This window comes from Nicotiana tabacum, chromosome 18 (assembly GCF_000715075.1).
Source record: "Nicotiana tabacum cultivar K326 chromosome 18, ASM71507v2, whole genome shotgun sequence".
Lineage (NCBI taxonomy): Eukaryota > Viridiplantae > Streptophyta > Magnoliopsida > Solanales > Solanaceae > Nicotiana > Nicotiana tabacum.
Genome location: NC_134097.1, coordinates 92,193,502 through 92,207,973, shown reverse-complemented (window position 1 = coordinate 92,207,973; position 14,472 = coordinate 92,193,502). Strand labels below are relative to the sequence as shown.

General features: G+C 38.4%; 1 pseudogene; it reads right to left on the bottom strand.

Moving 5' to 3' along the window:
* Nucleotides 1–346: 346 nt before the first annotated feature.
* LOC107783664 (receptor-like protein 53) lies at nucleotides 347–1,619 on the bottom strand (annotated as a pseudogene).
* Between the last annotated feature and the right edge of the window lie 12,853 nt (nucleotides 1,620–14,472).

Genomic DNA, 14,472 nt, shown 5'->3' with positions numbered 1-14,472 from the left:
AAGAGCCACCTAATTAACAATGTATATATATAATAGTCTGATTTTTATTTTTACACTAAAATCAAATTATTCGTTGGTTTGAACTTGAAACATTTGTTAAACCAGCCTCTAAATAGATTAACCCCTGTAATCACAGCTTCCAAATTCTAACTAACTATGGCATAGATTTAAAATTTTATGCGCATAATTCCTCTTCAGTCGCATGTTATACTTAATCTTTTACTAGCTTTAAACATTAACTAAAGCAAATCCATTTCAACTTCTTCTACTAATCAAATAATTTGGTTTTTAAAATATTTGTTGGAACAGAAAATATGAGAACTAAGATGCTAATAGTTGCGATTAACTAATTGTTAATGTAGAACACATCTGGAATACTTGAATTTTTAACTCCTACAGACGCAATTACTTCATCTTCTATAGTGCCTTTGATGGGTCGCTGCTTCTTTCGCCTTCTTATGGTGATTTTGTGTTCTAGTTCTTCGAAAATCCAAGAAAGCTAATTGGGATTTCGAGCTGAAATCATGAAATATGCTATGGGTAATCCAATAATTAGTCCACTTCCATATCCCATAAGAGCATCTTTCCAAAAATTATTGAGAAATTCAGAATTGTTTTCTTGATCATCTAGCGCAGATACAATATTATTTGTCTATGATACTCTATCATTTCCACAACCTTTTGAAATCAGAAATCCACGTAATCTATCATTACCTTCATATGAATTCTTCTGAAATGTTGCAAATTGAGGTCCTTGAGGGATGCACCCTTCGGGATGATTATAGGAAAGATTTAAGACTTCAACATATGTGATCTGAGAAGCAAGTTGTTCTGGTATCTTTCCTACTAGCTGGTTAACTGAAAGGTCCAATGCTTCAACCGAAGATAAATCTCCGAGTGAGGGTGGTATGCGACCTTGCAATCAATTATGAGATAAATTCAAAACCCGAAGTGCAACGAGATCTCCCATAATACTTGGGATATGTCCTTTAAATCTATTACTTGAAAGATCAATAGCGGTGTAAACTGTCAAAATTCTAACAAGTTCAAACTCCAATCCCTTGGTTGCAACTGTTATGTAATCTTTGTAATATCCGTCTCCAAGATATCTTGGTGCTTTCATTGTTTGGTCAATTGTCTTAATGGCTTTCAGATGTTGAAACAGACTCGTCGGTAAGTTATCCATGAAGGCATTGTAAGAGAGATTTAGGAAACAAATTCTCAATTCTTGATGTTCTGATGGGTCCGTGCAATTTATTCGAACTCAAGCTTAAAACTTGCACCTTTGGAAGAGTTCCCAATCACATCAATAATGTGTCGTTGAGGTGATTATCTCCTAAATTAAGAACTTGCAACTCTTTGCAATTGGCCAAAGATCGAGAGATTTCTCCCTCTAGTTCATTTCCATGTAAGTGGAAGCTTTTGAGTACACTTCTAGTGGTAAAAGTTGTTGGAAGAGTCCCAGAAAAATTATTGTGGTGCATATCCAAAACCTCAAGAGAATCACTCATGTTTCCAAAACATTGTGGAATTTCTCCCTTCAGATTGTTTCTACCCAAATCTAGAATTTGTAGTGATGTTAAATAGCAAATAGACGAAGGAATCTCTCCACTTAACGATCAGACCAGTCATTTTGAGATTTAGCATGCCGTTCTGTGGTTTAAGGCCTGATAAGTGGGAATTTTGACTACTTATTAGCGTTTTTTAGCTTTCATTTTAATCCAAAAAGGTTTAATTGTATTCCCGAAAGCTGATAAAATATGCTTAATTGTAGGAGTATTGAAAAATGAGCCACAAAGATGAAATCCAATTCAAGAAGGAGTAATGTAAACTCAAAGACAAAAAGCATGCACAAAAGCTCAAGTGTGGATCGCAGAATTCCCATTTGCGGTCGCAGATTATGAAGGAAATCCATCAGAGACCAATACAATGTGCGGACCACATAATTATTGTGCGCCTGCAGAAGCTACGTCAGAGCCAAAGTTTAGAGAGTCACCATTTCAAGCCTAAAAAAATGCGGACCACACAATTATTGTGCGGCCGCAAAAATCAGCCTTGTGGCCGCACTCAGAATTGTGCGGTCCATAGAAGGGCCCTGTGCAGCCGTACTAACATTTGTACGGATCGCAGAACTTGAGTCATACGGTCGTATTCCAAAATTGTGCGGCCGCAGATCCAGCTCCTGTCAAGTTTGAAGAAAAGTGCGGACAGCATATGGAATTGTGCGGACGCAGAACCTCTGAAAGAGAAATTTTGTCCGAAGTTTCTAGCTTTATATAAATAGACTAGTTTCACGAAATTAGGTCAAGTTTTGAATATTAGAACTCCTGTAGTAGTTTTTCCTTACTGCTTTAGGAAGCTTTAGCTTACTTTGGTGATTTAGTATTGGATTTTCATCTTTTAATCTTTGAATATGAGTTTTATCATCTTTTCTTCCTTGTTTTCTTCTATACACATTATGAGTAGTTAGATTTTTAACTAGGGTTGTGACCCAATCCTAGTGTGTAAAACTAATGGGTGTTTGATTTATTGCTTGTTTATGGTTGGATGATTATTATTTAGCCTTGTTCTTGCTTTTTATTGTATAATTAATGGTTGCAAACATTAGTTTATGCCTATTTGACTTGGTCTCTACTTGAGAAAGAGAGACTTAATCTAGGAAAACTTGGTTAACAAGAATTTGGTATGAAATCAAGAGATTGATAGTCCCAATTAAAGGGTTGAACGTAGAGATAGTAAAACCCGACTTGAGCATTTTATCAACTATTTTGTTCAAGTCCCAATTAAAAGGTTGAACCTAGAGACACCAAAACCCGACTTGAGCATTTTATCAACTAATTTGTTCAATACCCATTTGGACTTGAGAAAGTCAAATTGGGAAAAATCACTCTCTTATTGAGAGGTATTGAGTGGGTACTTGAGTGTCGATAGCTATAATATACCCCGACCAATGAAATAAGCTTTAAAGTTTACAACCCTTTAGGCAAATATCTAGGTAAAGGTCATAGCCCTATGCCTTTTACAATATTTGAAAAACAACAATATTTCCTAGTTTCATATTTTTAGAATTGCAATATTTAGCATAATTTTAGAAGTAAAAAAAATCATATTTGTGGAAGTCCAAATATATACTACTTTATCCCATTCTTATAGCTCCCTATGGAATTCGACCCCGACTCTTAGTTGGGTATTACAATTGTATCGACCATTTCATAACCTCGAATAAAGGTGTGACTTGGATGAGATCAAGGCCATAAGTATCTTCACTTCAGGTATTATTACTTGCACTCATGGTCGGAACTGCATTTTCAAGAAGTTCAGAGTTGATTTCCAAAGAAAATTCTAATTTTGAGAAGTTCATGTGACTTTTGAGTAAACGAACTCGGAATCGGGATTTGAAGGTTCCAACAGGTTCGTGTGATGATTTTGGACTTGGATGTATATCCAGATCAAGTTTTGGATTGCCCGAGAGCGTTTCAGCACCTATTGTGGAAAGCTGGCATTTTGGAAGAATTTTATAAATTTGGGTTAAAGTGCATTTCAGTGTTATCGATATCCGTTTAGGATTTTGAGTCTCGAAAAAGCTCTGTATGGTGATTCCGGTATCAGGAGCGCGTCCGAATGTGGATTTGGAGGTCCATAGGTCATTTAGGGGTCATTTGGCGAAAGTTAGAAACTTGAAGTTTTTGAGAAGTTTGACTGAGAGTGGACTTTTGATATCAGGGTCAGATTGCGATTTCGGAAGTTGGAATAGGTCCGTAATTATGAATGTGATTTGTGTGCACAATTTGAGGTCAATCGGACGTGATTTGATAGGTTTCTACATCGAATGTAGAAGTTTGAAGTTCTAAAGTTCATTAAGTTTGAATTGGGGTGCGATTCATGATTTTGATATTATTTGATGTGATTTGAGGCTTCGAGCAGGTCCGTGTTATGTTACGTGACTGGTTTGTGTGATTGGACAGGGTCCCGGGGGCCTCGAGTGTATTTCGGGGTGGTTTCAGACCAAATTGGAGTGATTGGCTGTTGTTGTTGCTGCTGTTGCCGCTATCTGGTTTTCTTCTTCGCGAGCGAAGGGAGTCCTGCACTCGGGAATAGGAATTTTGAGGCTGTTGGGATGTGGCCTTCGTGAACACAGGGAAGAAGATGCGAACGCGAGGCAAGAGCTGGGCAACCCTTCGCAAACGCGACACAAGGGTCGCGAACACATAGGAGGAAGATGGAGCGGGGCCCGGAGTGGTTGGCCTTTGCGAACGAGGTTGTTGGAACACGAACGCGAAGAGATGGTGGTCAAAGGTCCGAGAACGTGACCAGGCTGTCGCGAACGCGTAGAGGAATTCTGGGAGGCAGCATTTTTCGCCTTCACGACCGCGAAGGTATTCCCACGATCTCAAAGAAGGGTCGTCTGGGCAGTGTATAAGTTTGCAAAAATCGGTTTGGCTCATTTCATCTTATTTCCTCCATGGGAGCCGACCTAGGAGTGATTTTGGAGCTCTATCTTTATTATTTATTTCAAGGTAAGTGGTTCCCACCTATTTCAAGTTAAATACTTGGATTATATCTAGATTTAACATGGAAAATCATGAAAAATTAGTGAAAATTTGGGGTTTTTGAAGAAAAACCTAGAAATTTATATTTCTGGATTTTGACCGCGAAATTGGACATGGAACTTGGAATAAATTATATATTTGAGTTTGTGGTTTTATAATTTTAGGAATCCGGGTACGTGGGCCCGAGGGTGATTTTATCGACTTTTCGAACGAAGTTGGAAATTGTTATAAATTGGATTATAATGAGTATTAAAGTATATATTTATGGATTTGCACATTTATTGACTAGTTTTGGAGCGTTGAGCATCGATTTGAGTTATTTGAAAGGCTTGGAAGCCGACTATGAAACTTCAGAGCAAGGTAAGTCTCCTTTCTAACCTTGTAAGAGGAAATTAACCCCATAGGTTAATTGATTTAATAGGTGCTTCTATTTTTGGGAGTTACATACGCACGAGGTGACGAGAGTCCGTGCGTAGCTACTATTATGCTTATGTATGGGTAGTCTAGGACCCAAATCATGTTATATTTGCTATGTTTGCAACCTACTTGCTAATTTAATTGCTTAAATTATATTGAAACCTGGTAAAGGAATTGTAAAATGTTAAACTTTATTTTTTTTACCGTTAATGAGGATTTGGTATTTCCTTGAATAATTGCCCCTTAATAAATTCTGAATTGGTTGTTTTAAATGTATTTTCTCTTTTGTTGAGCAGGCCGAACGCCTCGGTAGCAGAAAGATGCATCTATGATTCGTGCCGTTCTACCCTCAGCAGTGCACAATTTAAATATTTATGTTTGATCGGGTCGTACGATCTTGACATGATTTGCGCATGATTGAATGGCTGCTCTGAAACTCATGATAATTGACATTTCTTCATCGGCTTGAGATATAAATGGTAAATTTTGAAAATTAAATTTGAAAATTTCCTATTAACAAAAGAATTGTTTACCTATTTCATGATATTGAGTTTACCGCCGTTCTATGCAACCCATGCTTAGTTATATTATTGGAATATTATTGTTGGCCCATAGTAAGTGTCAGAGTCGACCCCTCATCACTACTTCTTCAAGGTTAGACAGGATACTTACTGGGTATGTATTGATTTATGTACTCATACTATACTAGCTGCACATTTTTGTGCAGGTACATATATATACTAAACTTGCTTGTGACTCATGATACCTATGAACCTAGAGCTCTGATACCAACTTGTCACGATCCAAATCTCCCTCCGTAAGATGTCGTGACGACACCTAATCTCTAAGGCTAGGCAAGCCTAACATTTGTGGAATAATAAAAATGAAAACATAAATCTAATAGCTAACTGTAACAGAAAAATAAATACTGACAGAAATGCCGCTCGGCATGTACAATAACCAAATCTCAAAACATATACAAAACTCTCCCAAGACCCGGAATACTATAAGTCACAAGCTTCTAATATTTGTCAAAGTGTTCTATACATCAATATCTAGAAGAAGTAAGGGAAAACAACACAAAAAGACAGAGGGGGATTCCGAGGTATGCAAATGCGGGCATATGTACCTTGAAGTCTCTGGAGCAGCAGCAACTATGCAACTAAAATCTATCATGGTAGGAAGAACCTGGATTTGCACAAAAAGATGTGCAGAAGAGTAGCATGAGTACACCACAACAGTACCCAGTAAGTGCCAAGCCTAACCTCAGTAGAGTAGTGACGAGGTCAGGTCAGGGCCCTACTGTAATAAAAGAAACAAGGCAAAAGATATAATAATATAATGAAATGAATGAGAATTTAACAATGAGAAATTACAGAAGTATAATAAATGACTGAAATTTAACAAGATGGAAAATCACAGAAGAATAACAATACAGTACACAGGAATAACAACACGAGATCTCCCGAGATACTGTCTCGTAGTCCCAAAAGTAAATGTGCAGGGGATCTCCCGGGATATCGTGTTGTAGTCCCAAAGTAAATGTGCAGGGGGATCTCCCGGGATACCATCCCATAGTCCCAAAGTAAATATGCACGGGGATCTTCCGGAATACCGTTCCGTAGTCCTAAAATAAATATGCAGGGGGATCTCCCGGGATACCGTCCCGTAGTCCCAAAGTAAATATGCAGGGGATCTCCCATAATACTGTTCCATAGTCCCAAAATAAATATGCAGGGAATTTCCCGAAATACCGTTCCGTAGTACAAAAATAAATATGTAGGGGATCTCCCGGAATACCGTTCGGTGGTTCCCAAATAAATACAAAGCTCAAACAATGGAAGAAACAGTTACAACAAGAAATCCTACAGTTTAGGCTAAGTACAAGTCAAGGAAAAAGTAAGAAATCCACTAAGTGTATTGCACAGAGTTCAGATAAGCATTTAAGGCACGTAGACATGCTATCCTAGGCTAAACAGGATAACTACACATGCTGGTAATACTCAAATAAGAAGAAACATGTTATTACTCAGTAAGAATCGGATTTTTACAACGAATAGCCCGTGTACGCACTCGTCACCTCGCGTACACGGTGCTCACATATCAAACAGTACCAAATCCTAAGCGGAAGCAAGACACTTACCTCGAACCAAGCTCAATCAATTGGTAACTTTTTTCCACGAATATCCAACTCCGAATGACCCAAATCTAGCCAAAAGAAATTACATACCATAAATATAACTATAAAAAACTAATCTAATTAATGAAATCAAGGTTTAAGCAAGAAATTAGAAAATCACCCCAAAAAGTCGACCCGGGCCCACGTCTTGGAATCGGGTAAAAGTCACAAAATATGAACACTCATTCACTCATGAGTTCGCTCGTACCAAAATTATCCAAATCAGATATAAAAATCTATATCAAAACCCAAAATCTTAGTTGAAGAGCTTCTTCCTATTTTCCCCAAATTTTCAACGCAAATCCGAAATCAAAAGGTGGAATATGATAGATTAGTGAGATATACCCAAAATCAAGTGTAGAATCATTACCCAATCGATGTCTCTAAAAATCCCTCAAAATCTCATCCAAATCCGAGCTCTCAAACTCAAGTTTTGATAAAAATGGACAAACCCTCGTTTTTGAAATGTTATACTCTGCCGAGGTACTTCCTTCTTCGCGAACGCGGTCACACCCTCGCATTCGCATTGAACAAAAATTCACTGACTAAACTCTCCCCTTCATAGGAGGGAGTGATCAACCGATTTTTATATGGACAAGCCGAGATCATCTCACTTAGAATCTACTTTTCGGATTCTACGATACATCAAAACCTCACCGGGAAGAGGTTGATTCTTGTCTACACCGGGGCAAAATCTTTTCCGCCACTAAAACATGCATCTTTATGGCTATATCGTCCTGAAGACGGATGCGATGGGAAGAAGTGACATTTGGAAGTGTTGCTGAATTAACATTTAGGTGAATGCGACTGACCCCTTGCGAACGCGTAGATTCCACTTCCTACTGCTCCGCTACACGAACGCGTAGAACAAAACCTTGGGGTCCTAGCTGCTCCACTTGCTCTATGCGAATGCGATGGTCTTCACACGTTCACGATACACTGCCTAACAAACCTTCGCGAGCGCGTCCCCCAACTCACGAACGCGAAGAAAAATCTTCCTCCTGCATCTAGCTCCTCAATGCGGTACTCCTCACGCGAATGCGAAGAAGGAAAGCAGCAACTGGAAACCAGAACATTCTGCAATTCTCCCAAGTCCAAAAATGATCCGTTAACCACCCGAGGCCCCCGGGACCTCAACCAAACATTCTTACCAGTCCTAAAACACCATATGAACTTAGTCGAGCCCTCGAAATACCTCAAACAACAACAAAAACACGAATTACCCTCCAATCCAAACTTAATGAACTTGAAACTTCTAATTTCTACAACCGATGTTGAAACCTATTAAACCACGTTCGATTAACCTCAAATTTTGCACACAAGTCATATTCAACATTACGGACCTAATCCAACTTCCGGATTCGGAATCCTACCCCGATATAAAAATGTCCACTTCCGGTCAAAATCTCCAAAAATTTGACTTTCGCCATTTCAAGCCTAAATTAGCTACAGACCTCAAATTCACAGTCCGGATACGATCCTAAATTCAAAATCACCCAATGGAGCTAACAGAATTGACAGAACTCCATTTCGAAATCGTCTTCATACAGTTCCGATTACGGCTAAACTCTTATAACTTAAGCTTCTGTTTTAGGGACTAAGTGTCCCAAAACACTCCGAAACGAGAAATAAAACCTACTGGCAAGTCACATAAGTAAAAACTGATACGGGGAAAGTAGAAAATAGGGGATCAGGGTTATTACTCTCAAAACGACCGGCCGGGTCGTTATAGTTATAGATAGATTTTTTTTTCATTTCAACAAATGAGTATTTTTTAACAAAAAAATACTTTCTTTTTATGTAGAAAAAATATTTTTTTTTTATTTCAACCAAATGAGTATTTTCTTTTCATGTTGTTGAAAGAGTACTTTCTTTTTCGACCAAAAAAGAGTATTTTCTTTTTAGTTATGGAGCACCAAATTTCAATATTATTTTTTCGTAAAAAAGTAAAGTGGCACATTAGTTTCTTTTGCTAAAATATCTTTTTTACTCTCTAACCAAACACTAGAAAATATTTTCCGAATTATTTTTTACTCACCAACCAAATAAGGAAAAATAAATGATAAAATCACTCATTTTCCATGAAAATATTTTCTAGAAAAACATTTTCCTTCGTACCAAACCCACCCTAAGTCACTAAGGTCTCGACGGTTTTACTCTTGATAGATAGAAGTACTTGCGTCTGTAATGAGTATGATGGTGCATAATTTTACTCTGAGTGGAGTTTTGATTCATAATCATCAGTGTTAGTATAATTTGCTACCTATGTAGGAGGTTTGTAGTTTTTTCTTAAAGATTTAACAAAAGTTGAACCTTAATTACTAGCTAGTTAAATGTAGTAAATTATAGGATTTTTTTTGTAATTATAGTGTTTAAGAAAAATCAATAATATAACAGTTGAATCATTAGAGACAACTAATATCATGACGGGAGGAAGGAGTCTTACATACCAGGCTTTGCCTTTCATCAACTTGGAGCATTAAAACAAGAAGAAAGAGCGGAAACCACGACGAGCTGTAAAAAGATTTTATCCGATATATATCTCATTCATCCGGTAAAACTTGCTTGATAAAATATTTTTCCACTAATAAAATTTGTCGGGTAAGTGGGAGGTAACTTTTATATGTAGATAAAATTATCCAGTTTTATGAATTAAACGCAATAAACAGTTTGATTCGAATTGTAGTTTTAAGTGACAACATTTTACTTTGGTACCAAAAAATGAAAGTTTGAAAACCATCTTTCTATACGTTTACCTCGAAAATACGAGTAACAACTAAATTTGATTTGTGGTTTTAAACATATGTGATTTAGTTCAATATCAACTAATAATCAAGAAATATGAAGTAGAAATAAAAGAAATAAGTGAAAGTACAAGAGAGGGGGGAGGGGTGAATTGTAGCCTTTCTAAATTTCTAGTCGACTACTCTTCAGACCTAGTCGACTTATGCGGAGACAACCTGCACAGAACTGTTAGTTCTTTCGATTTAAACAAGTATTAATCACAATAAACAGTAAAAGAACAGAATATAATACGAGAGCCATAAAGTAAATGACACCAAGAATTTTATACTGGTTCGGAACCAATGTTGTATCCTAATCCAATTCTCTTGGATTGCAAGAGTGTTATCTTTTAGAGCTCTCATGATGGAAGGCCTAGGAGTATCGTGGGAGCTCTTTGTAAATTGAATTGAGTACAACCTTTATGATTTTCAGCGATCACCATCAACGCTGAAAGGGTTGGTTTTCACTCGCTCACCAACAACAACTCTTTGGTTTTCACTCGCTCAGCAAAGAAACGAACAATGACACAACCTCTAGGACACACTGCCTCTCTAATATTTTTCTGTCTCTCTTCTCTCTTTTGAGTACACATTAAATCTACTAAAGTAAATTACAATGCTTGTTAAGAGTAGAATAAAGAACTTGTAGTTGGATAGATAATTGTATAGAAGGCTGCGTACTTTTCTTCTTTCTTCGAAGTGCCTATTTATATCCTTTTCAACTTGTTCTGGCTATTTCATGACCCAAGGGAGTTTTGAATATTCTCGCGATCTTCATTACACCCATTATTTCCTTAAATCTTGGAGTAATATCTGTTTCCATATCTAGCCTTGATATAAATTTGGTCATGCCATGAGATCCTCCTTCGAACCAATATGATTTGTGGCTTTTTGTCCAAGGTTAGATTGCTTTTTATCAACTTGGACAGAATATAGTCTTTGTCTTGCTTGAAATCCTTTCCTTGTGGGTCTCTCCTTAATTGCAGGACATGATAATCTTTCTTTCCTGATCTTTCCAAACATGGCCACTAAGTCTTTGAATATTGATATTCTTTCGTGCACCTGCTAGACTTTCCTTAATAATTGTAGGTAAGAATCTTTGCTTAATAGCTTCTGATAGTCTTAGATAGATTGGCAAGGCTCCTTGTATCTTGACAGATGGCAAATAGATATTCCTTGATTTGTTTCCTTGTCTGAAATCTTCAACGGTTTCTTTTTCTTCTACAAATTGTGGTGAATATCCTTTTTGAATTTACTTTCCTTGTTAACTAATATTCTCTTTAGTTGTCCAACACTTTAGGAAGCATTCTTCCATAATTCTCCAATGTTCCTTTAGTAGGTCTTGAAAAATAATCTCTTTCCATAAAATACATTGTACTATACCCATAATATATTTTCTTTCCATAGAAAATATATTCTTCCTTGTCCTTGTAGTATCTTTTCCATATAGTATCTTCCTTCCACAAAATAATAGATCTTCTTCATGATTTTAGCAACTTTCCTTTCAAGATGTTGAAAAGCTTTCCATCCATAATTTCCATAGATTCTTCTTCTGATATTGTAGTAAGCCATTCAATATTTGAAATTTCACTTTCAAATATTATTCCTTCTAGATTAAATCTCTGAAAATAATCTTCCTTGATAGATTCTTCACAAGATATCTTCTTTCCCATATTTGTTTGGATCTTTACCAGCATTTTCTTTCATGTACAAGAATAAGATTACCACAAGTAAATGTTCTTTGATTAATAATTATTTTGTTATCATCAAAATTAATACGTGAAACCTTGGAGCTGACAAAATAAACCAATGTTACTCAACAGTGGTGACCTCGAGCTTAGTTGCCTCGAGATGAACTAAGAGCAATAAAGTAAGAACAATAAATGTAAAGGACAATTCTGATGAACAGTAAGAGAGACAAGTAGGATAATATATTCTTTGCCAATGATCAGATGATGTTTACAAATGATTGAGTCCCCTTTATATAGGAAGGGAGCCCTAAATAAGGTACCTTTCTATTTACAGTAAGGAATCTTATTTGGACAGCTGTATAACTGCCTGGTATGGATTCGTACAAATCTATCCTGGAACTTACGCCATGATTTTGGGGACGTGGCGAGAATCTTGTCCTTCTGTAACAAACTCATAGCGGCTCTATCTCGGACTTGGCCATACTTGGCTCCAATACTCTCGGACACTTAGGTCTTCAAGCCTCTCATTCTGTCTTCAAGCCCGTACTTGGCTTTACCGAACTTCAGCCCTTAGTTTGGAGTCTCGAGCCTGCTAAATCGGGGACACCTGATTTCGACTGTATACAGATAGTCCCCGTGTTTTTTAGAGCAAAATGATAAGAAATGATTTGAACCTCGATTTTCTGAGCCCTTGATAATGACGTCACCCTCGTGATGTCAACTTTCGAAAACGTCCCATCGGTTCGCTTCCCCAAAATAATAAATGCATGTCAGTAATGGTCGGCCACTAGCGTCGTTGAAATGTCACTGCCCATCTATAAATATAAGGTCTAACCTCTGAGAAGGCTTTACTTCAATCTTCAAACCACCTCTGAACCTCCTCTATACCTCTTTTTCTTCATCTATTTCCTTTTATTATCTGTTTCTACTGCCTTCTTAGTGTCGGAAAACGCCAAGCCGTTTTCTGCATCTTATGATCCAAAATCATGGCAAAAACTTCTAAGACAGACCCTCAAAAGGAAAAAAACATCATCTTCTTCTACTTCCCGGCCGGCCAAACCGGTGGTGTCGCCGGCTCTTCACAAAATCACCCCCAGTCCTTGTGTGTAAAAAAAGGATTTTAATGTCGAGAATCCTCCCGATATCCCAGGCCAGTGTGAACATGTATCTCGATACATCAGTTTGATATCGAAAAAATACATCAAAGATATGAAGAAGGACTACGGCTGGGGAGACGAGGTCGTGGTTCAATTCCCAGGCCCCGAGGAAAGCATCACTACCCACGTGGAGGGGTTTTTAAGTGTTTACACTTACCCCTTTACACTGGGTCCCCTCGATCCGATAGTGATCAACTTCTGCAAAACATACGAGGTCACCCTTGGCCAGATTCATCCCTCCTTTTGGCGCATTTTGATCATGCTGTGTTATTTTTTCGGAAAGGCCGAGGGGTTAGAATTCACCCTCAACCATCTTATTTGGTTGTATCGGCCCTAGCTGCTTCGAGGGCTCATCAAGATGCAACGTCAAACGAAGAAGACCTTCTTTGCTAGTAATGACAAAGACAAAGATCGAGGCTGGATGAGTCGGTTCATCAAAGTAAGGACTTCGGACGTCATCCCCGAGGACAAAATGTCGTTCCCAGAGAGATGGAATTTTAATCGTAAGTGGGGTTCCTTAACAAATACTTCTTTGTATTCTGCTTTCATGTTCTATAATATTTTCATCTTTTCTCCAGCTATTTCTTGGACACCTCACACTGTACTGGACCTCAAGGACTGGGTCCGAAGTTGGCTACGACCTCCTTGTACGATGAGCGCAAATGGTGTGATTTATCGAGGGGAAAATGGGAGGACAAACATCATGGTAAATTATCTTCTCAGGTTTTTGATATTCTTCTTTTATTTGTGGTGTCATCTCGTTCATATTTACTTGTGCAGGCATCGGAGATGTCTCCGAAATGAGGCGAGCCCCACCTGGGGAAGGGACCAAGTCTTCGATTGCAAAGTCGGGTAAAGACAATAAAAGAAAGAGGGCTTCGAAGCCTGAAGATACCCAGGATAAGTCGGCCCCTACTTGGAAGTCAAGGAAGAAGCCTGCCCACATGGAGTCGGATTCTGCCACCCAACTCCCGGGGGATGAGGAGAACAAGGGCGAAGAATCGGCGTTGGTTCCCCAAACTAGGAAACCAGTCGAGGTCGTCAAACCCTCCAAACCTGAAACTTTGCCTCCTGGTGAAGGAACTCCGAAGAAAGACTCAGGTAAAGCCCTCGAGTCCCCCGAGATTAAGTCCTTTCCTCCTCCTTCAACAAATATGCCTAAGGGGACAAGTTCTAAGAGGGCCGACACTAATTAGAGCACCTAGGTGAGGAGCTCGGGGCCTTGACAATGGGTCACTCACTTACTCTACCGTGTTACTCTGAGGAGGCAATAGAGGATGCCCGGGCTCTACGTACGCCTGATCCGAGCAAGGTCCTCAAAGAAGATCCCTTTCAGGATTGCTTTACTGGGGTCGATGATGCCTCTGACCTTAATGATGAATCTACCCTCTTTAAAGAGGCTCAGCGTCTCTTCTCCCGAGTAAGCACTAATCCTTGTAGTTGCAAAATTTTCTTCTCCTTCTGCGTTGACTGACATCTCTTTGTTTTTTGCGTAGGCCATTACCAAGTTCAGGGCCTAGATAAGCCAATGTGAGTCCGATCTCAAGAAATCTTCGAGTGAAGAGAAGGCCTTGAATCTCCTCTATAGCCAAAAAGAGGAGGAGCTCAAGGATCTCCGGGCCGATTTGGCCAAAGCTCTAAAAATGAAGTTGAGCTAGACGAGTAGGTAACTGTGATTTTAACAAAGTATGGTCT